This window comes from Hibiscus syriacus, unplaced genomic scaffold (assembly GCF_006381635.1).
Source record: "Hibiscus syriacus cultivar Baekdansim isolate YM2019G1 unplaced genomic scaffold, ASM638163v2 tig00005294_pilon, whole genome shotgun sequence".
NCBI lineage: Eukaryota > Viridiplantae > Streptophyta > Magnoliopsida > Malvales > Malvaceae > Hibiscus > Hibiscus syriacus.
In genome coordinates, this window is record NW_024062052.1 from 706,825 (window position 1) to 714,152 (window position 7,328).

General features: G+C 32.2%; 1 pseudogene; it reads right to left on the reverse strand.

Annotated features, from left to right (window-relative positions):
* Nucleotides 1-362: 362 nt before the first annotated feature.
* LOC120199079 lies at nt 363-4,938 on the reverse strand (annotated as a pseudogene).
* Between the last annotated feature and the right edge of the window lie 2,390 nt (nt 4,939-7,328).

A 7,328-nucleotide genomic window follows, 5' to 3' on the forward strand; every position in this document is an offset into this window, starting at 1 on the left:
CTAATTATATATATAAATTAAATCACCATCGTTTTAATTATAAATTAATTGATTTTTATTTTAAAAACATTATTAGTTAGTACTTACTGATTTCAATCCTAAAGTTTAAAATTTTAAATTCAAACAGTTACATTTATAAGTTATTAATAACTAAAAAAATTATGAACATACACTATCGTAAAATCATTCTATATTATAAAAACATATGATTAATTATATTCTGTTGATCACGTTAACTACGATAAAGTGCTTCTTATTATGTTTTCTTTCTCATTCAGTGCATGCATCGCGTAAATGTTCTGGTACCAGAATTGTCTTCTTTTTCTCGTCACCTGACATTATTTTTCAAGTCAGCTCCAGACTATTTTACAACTGGATATACCAATAAAATAACCACAATTTATACATAGAATGTCATCTCACCGGAGGATAATTACAATATAATTTCAAATATCATCTAGCCACAAATTATGCAATAAAATTAGAACCTAAACATCAGATTTAGATTCATATCTAGTCTAGCCGTAGCTGGTGGTAAAGCCATATGTGAACCCGATACAAAGGGACAGATCCGAGCAAACACTCTTTCACAACTTCAACCTGCAACGCGTATACATATTTCTATGTACAAGATGATCCCTTGAATGAATTTTCTTCCAACGTGAAACTAAGTGTTGTGGTTAAAATTCATGAAGCGAGTTTGCGGATGTCCATTGATTGTTTGGTTGTTGGTGGATGACGGAAGCATCTGTAGCTGCTGGTGCTGTTGAGGTCTGGTGGACACCAAAGTGTGGAGCAGAATGGTGGGGTGAAAATTGAGGAAGTGGTGCACTGTTGAATGGATTTCCGTTCATACCTGACATTTGACTGGCTTGTATCTTAAGCCATTGCACTTCTTCCTTCAATGCATTATTCAGTGCTGCAAACCAGAGGAAAATAAATACTACATAAATCTGTCAAATAAATAAACCAATACAACATAAATAAGATATCTTCAAAACCTAATTTATTAACTGTCTGAACCGCGTCGATGACCTAGCAGGAATTGATTACATTAAAAGAATGGCTTATGAAAATATCTACATGGCATCTGAAAACCACACGAAAACAAAAAATGTGTCGTATCTATATGGCAATCACTTAACTCTGAAATGGCGTTTTATGGTTTTACAAACATCATATTAGACAATTGACTACAAAACGGTAATAAGTTCACCTATGACGCTCCCACCAACTGCACAAATGAGAAGAAACATACATACCATCTCTAAGCTTTGCTTGTTGCTCCATAACCTGCAGCCGCAGTTTGAGTTCCTTATTCTTAGTAGTCAATCCAGTAGTGTCTCTCTGCATCATAGTAGAAATATATTCAAATTGATTCCCTTCACTGTGGGTACTTACAACAGAAATAAGTCTATAGGAATCTAGAAATACAGTCATATATTAAGTGAATGATAACTTGAAAGCAAATAGCCAAAAAGAGAGATTAAGGTAAGGAATCAGCAGAAGCAACTATCAAACCAATCATCAATTAACAATTTAGACAGAGACACGAGTATTGTCACATCAACCAAATGAAAACATGTAAAAAGTGTGCATATTCTTCATAGTTAAATTTAAAATATCATGTTGTCTGCTTGATAATGAATTCTAGAACAGGAGAAGTAACAGATGAGGGACAAAAAAATGTTGATTGAACAATCAAACTACTAAGGATTTGTAGTATGTCATAAATTATAATATTTTATATTCATTGTATCTTCATTATTTAGTTATTTTAGCTAGATTAACAAGTCAAGGCTTAGGGTCACATAGGATCTTTGAGATATTATGAATTGACATTTTTCAGGTCCATATCCATAACCAAGTTGCATGAATACATCTTTTCTTGATTAAAAAAAAACCAAGTTGTAAGTGCGGACTATCCATGAGATCAGAAGGAAGATCTGCAGATGAAAGTAAACTTTTGATTTTACTTTCACAGTAAAGAAACGCTAGAGGATAGGTTTTTTTGCTTATTTAAGCTCTAGATAAAAAGAGACATGGAGTCAGCGGGAAAGTGCACCGTTTTGTTTTGCTTTCACAATAAAAAGCTAGAGGAAGCCACTTTTCCCCCATTCAAACCCCAGGGGAAAACGATGCATAAAGCCAGTGAAGTAAGTGCTTTACTGGATATACATCTATATGTAGTATAAAATGCATCCACATACAACATGTTAACATACATAACAGACAAACGTTAATTAGATAGTAATACTCTATTCATTCCTCAACTAAGTATTAAAGTTCCTGAAAGTATTTGGAGAACTCAAAAAGTAATGCTTTTCTAGCAGCTGTTTTATAAGATAGTGACTCGACATGCACCTTGTAACGATTCCATTGGATGAAATTAACCAATCCAACTGACCCTATTTTATCACAGAAATGCCATTCTCTAGGCATATGCATGGCCTATATTATGGAAGCAGAAACAAAGAAGAAGTTTTTATATGGAACAATTGAAAAGTGGGAAAAAAAAGGAGATTTATACCTTACCTTCATTCCTAAGCGGGAACAAGGAAAGTGCACAAAGTTTCCTTGCTCTCAGCACTTAAAATGGCATGAATTCATCTCAAGAGTGTTAAATACTAATTTTCATTTAAATATTCTGTAATATTGTGATACACCCTAAAAGCATTAAAAATTATCATAAAACATAAGTAATCACATTTGATTACTAAACACAATAAATTATTTACCTGGTAATACACCTGTCACTTAGTTCTCATTTCCCCTAACATATCCCCATTGACAAAAGGGTTCAAAGTAGAGCTGCTTATCATGAATCACAGATCCGTCCCCCAAAGTATAACAAAACAATTAAAAACTGGAATTCACATGTGTCAGATGCCATACCATCCAAAAGTAGAGCCCAGCCCATGCAACACAGGCATACACCCTCTAATACCAAAGGTGGTGGATACAATGATCTGACTGATAGATTTAAGAATTAAAATGATTCCTAATAATAATGCCTCAAAAATTCTCAATGGCACAAGCATTTCAGTATGCATAGTAAATTTCCCTTGTCTTACTTAGGGATTGATCAATGATTGCAATATAAGATAATTGTGTCAGAAAATTTCTAAAACAAAAGACAATGGAACTTTTCAAGAAGGTAAAAAGTGCAAAAGATACTGACAAGTGGCAATGTAGATTAGCTTGCACAGAAGCAGCAATATAAGTCCTTCATTACATTTAACTGTTCTTGCAACGAAGAGGATTCTATCCATATGGAAGCTGAAAACAGTCGCAGAAAGATTTTCCTCTTAAAAATCAAGTTGGTTTTAGGGTTATTCCCCCTCTCCCCAAGGAAGAAACTAAAACCACTACTTTTTTACATAGAACAAATAGTTCTTCGAAATAAAAGTAAACTCTACAAGTTCCTTATAAAATGGGAAAAGCCTATAACAATTATTGCAATGATCACAAATGTGATTTGACCTATAAATGAATAGGCTAGCAGGAGTTTCAAGTATATTATAATATATGTATAAAACTCTACAACCAGTAGCTATGACAGTTACAATTAAGATTTAAGATACAACTAGAGAACAGGAGACTTTGCGATTGGAAAACCGTGTATAAATGTAGGTATTATATTATAATAACTAGAAAATAATAACTAAATGTTAATAAAACAATTTGAATGCATGAACCTGGAATATTCACATTCTAGAAAGGAGCAACTGTCTGGGTTTTAGACTTCAGAGTTGTAAAAGTAAACTGGAAAGGCATAAAATTCGATTACCTGTAACGATGTGACCTGCGCGGAGAGATTGGTAGCTTCTGTCTGAAGTGTCTGAACCTTCCTCTCCAGCTCATTCGTGTACCGAATCTTCCTCTCTTTCGAGCGTGCAGCCGATTGCCTGTTTGCCAGAATCCTACAACACAAAACAAACTTCATTCAGTAAGCACCGAGTGACATCCATAAGGCAACAAGTATTCAATATTTTTCCCCTTCGGTAACGTAATTACTAATATACTGCAAATTAAAATCCCAAAAAAAAATTTGCATCACAATTCACAAAACAGGGGGAAGGGCCTACCAAGGAAGGAAAAACTAACTTGTTTTTTGTGAAGAAACGATCAAAAGGAAAAAGAAGAAAGTCATATAATTAATTACGTTTCCTTTTAATTAACTAAAAATAAACACTTGAAAATTTCCACTTAATTAAAAAAAAAAGTAGTTGTAGATGAAAAAAAGAACCTTTTAGCTCTCTTTGGATCAATAAGAGCAAGATCAGCAAGCGTATCAGGAGCCATAGCTGTCTTAACACCGTCAACAGCCATTAGAGATTGAACCTCAAAAGACCCATCCATGGAGTTAGTATGCCTATGATGAGCTCTCTTCTCTCCCACCCCTGCTTTCGCGCCAAATTTATCATCTCCAGCTCCGTCGAAAATTGCGGGTCCAGTCAATCCTAGTCCCTCGAAGAAATCAGAGTCAACAGAAAGACTACGGAGATGAGAAGAGATATGCCTAGGGTTACCGTGGGAGGGGAGAGGAGGGTGGCCGCCGGACAAGGAGTCATCGGAGGAATCAGTGGGAACAGGGATGACATGCGGCGGAGTGGGATTGGATGAGAAAGGCGGAAGGTCAAGAGAGGAAAGATCGAGGTCGGAAGGGTCGAAGAGAAGTAGATCGTCGAAACGGAAAGTTGTATCGGAGTGAGCCCGCCGGTGGTGAGTTCCACGGGGAGGCATTTGGTTTATCGCTACTGTCAGTTTTTGCTCCATCTTTTCAGTTAAAATAGGCGGATGATACGGCGGCGTGGCGGTGGTTTACTGGAGCAGATTATTACTATTATAGTTTTATTAGTTCTGAACGAAATGTGCTGAAGAACACTAGTGAGAAATATAAGCGGGTTTGAGATACATACTATTACAATGGGAAACAGTGATAACTATGTTTAACAAACCCCGATAGAGAGAGGGGTTTGTTGCGCTTTGTGGGTTGTGTGTGTGGGGGGTGGGGCTTAATTCATATGTCTGTACATAGATTATATTTTTTTCTCAATTAAGTACTCAATTTTTTTAGTCAAAATTGGTGTATATGATGTGATTTGAATATAAACTTAGGTAAAAAATCCATACATGATACAATTCCTGTATGATGATGAGTTTTGATTTTTGAAAGGTCAATATTAATATTTTTTATTTAATAATAAAAATTAATTTTATTAAATAAAAACATAATAAATTATAAGATGAATAATTGAAAAGTAAAATAAATTAATTATATTATTTAATATTTTTTAAAATTATTAAAGTATATAAACTAGCACCTAAATAAATAATAAGATAGGAATATATAAGAAAAATATAAAAATCAACCAAACAACTAAGGAAAATGAGATACAAAATCACTATTATCAACGAAGGAGGAATCTCAATACTAATATAAAATTATATACGTTTATAAACCGACTTTATCATAATTCAACTGTGATCTATACTTGATGATTGTAAATACTATAACTAATATGATAATCTAAATTAAAGAAAAATAAATAAGATAATCAAATAAATGGTAATCACGATAAATTAAACTCTTAAAAACAATGTACTATAAAATAGATAAAATATCTACTACTTTTAAAAAAGGAAATGCATTAAACAAAATAATACAAAAAATGTTAAAATGTACATAAAAATTCTAAAATGAAACAAAGTTTGTTAAGGAAAAACATTTTTTTTTATATTGAACTTTTTAGTCCTTTAAAAAAAATATTGAAACAAAGTAGTTCATATTTCACGAGACAACTGACAACTCACAAATTCTAAACTTCATAAAAAATACTTTGCTAAGGAGATGGACGTGAGAAACCGAGTAGCAATTGACTTCTGATAATAGAAAAACTGAGAATGGAAACAATTGAATAGACAGCCCACCAAGTGGCAGTTAGCCTTAGGGATGGGCATGCGGCGGGACGGCAAATTTTTTATAAAAGAATTTATAAAATCGGATTGGGTCGAAATACGTTAAATTCCGGTATTTTGATATTCCCTAATTAGCCTCCACCTTTAACCTTGCGTTACGCTTATTCATCCCTATCGGCTTCTAAAATTCTTTCCTAGCATGATGCCCCATAAAAGAAACAACTTTCTTAACATCAAATAAAATTTAAACTTTATTTAGATTTTACACGTTACACTATGCTTCTTTCATTAGTGGTTGAATACAAGATAAAAACCAATTATATATATTAAAAACAACTGATCGTAAATATATTTTATATTTAAAAAGTTATTATTATTATTAGGTAAGCAAATTGGAGGGTTGGTAGTGTGGAATTGGGTGCATTGCATTCCCTTGTTATTATATAGGCAAATATGTTAGACAGAATCATACCAACTTATTCTGTTCACCCACCGAACTACATATACTAATATCAACGCCTTCAAATTGACATTTAAGACATGATTAATAAGGTGGTATCATAATGCAATAAATTTGTCATATATGATTAGTAAGATGCTGAACCGAAAATGGAGCAGGTGGCAGTGATTTATGTAGGTTACTCTTTTTACTCGTGGAATTTGCAAGAATTGTTATTAGTAAATCCAATGTAAAATTTTATGTTTGGTGAGTGAATTTATAAAACTTTAAGAGATTGTGACTTATAAAATTTTAAGAAACGAAAATACATTTTTAATAAAAAAATATAAATAAAATATTTAAAATATATAAAAATTAAAAATTTTCCAGGGGAGGAATGTTACTACCCGTTCTCCATCGGTTCATCCTTAATTGTTGATTTTTTGCTTTTTGTTAAATATATATATGTTGATTTGGTTAATAGATAGGAAAAGAGAAAACAACCTATGAAATAATACTGTAAAAAACAATACTATAATTTAGCTATAATTTATCTTTCAATTTTATTTATTTACTTATTTTGTTGTTTTCTAAAGTTATGGTATGTCTCTTTCCTTAAAAGAAATGGTTTAAAAATAATTTTTTATTGGTTTAATGACATTTTTTCCTTAACCTTTTAAAGAGATCATTTTAGTTTTTTTAGTATTTAAACGTTTATTTTTTTATTAAATTAAATTAATGTACAGAAAAACGACATTTTAATTTTATTTTTTTTTACATTTTCTCAGTTTTAAAAATAAAAATAATATATATGTACATTTGCCCAGTGGGAAAATAGCACATGTACATGTTATGTTCCCACTTCCCAGACATATCTACGTAGCATCCCAAACTCTAAAACATCAAACATTTAAAGAAGCTTAATTGTAATATACATTTTCTGAAAAATATTAATTTTACATACATC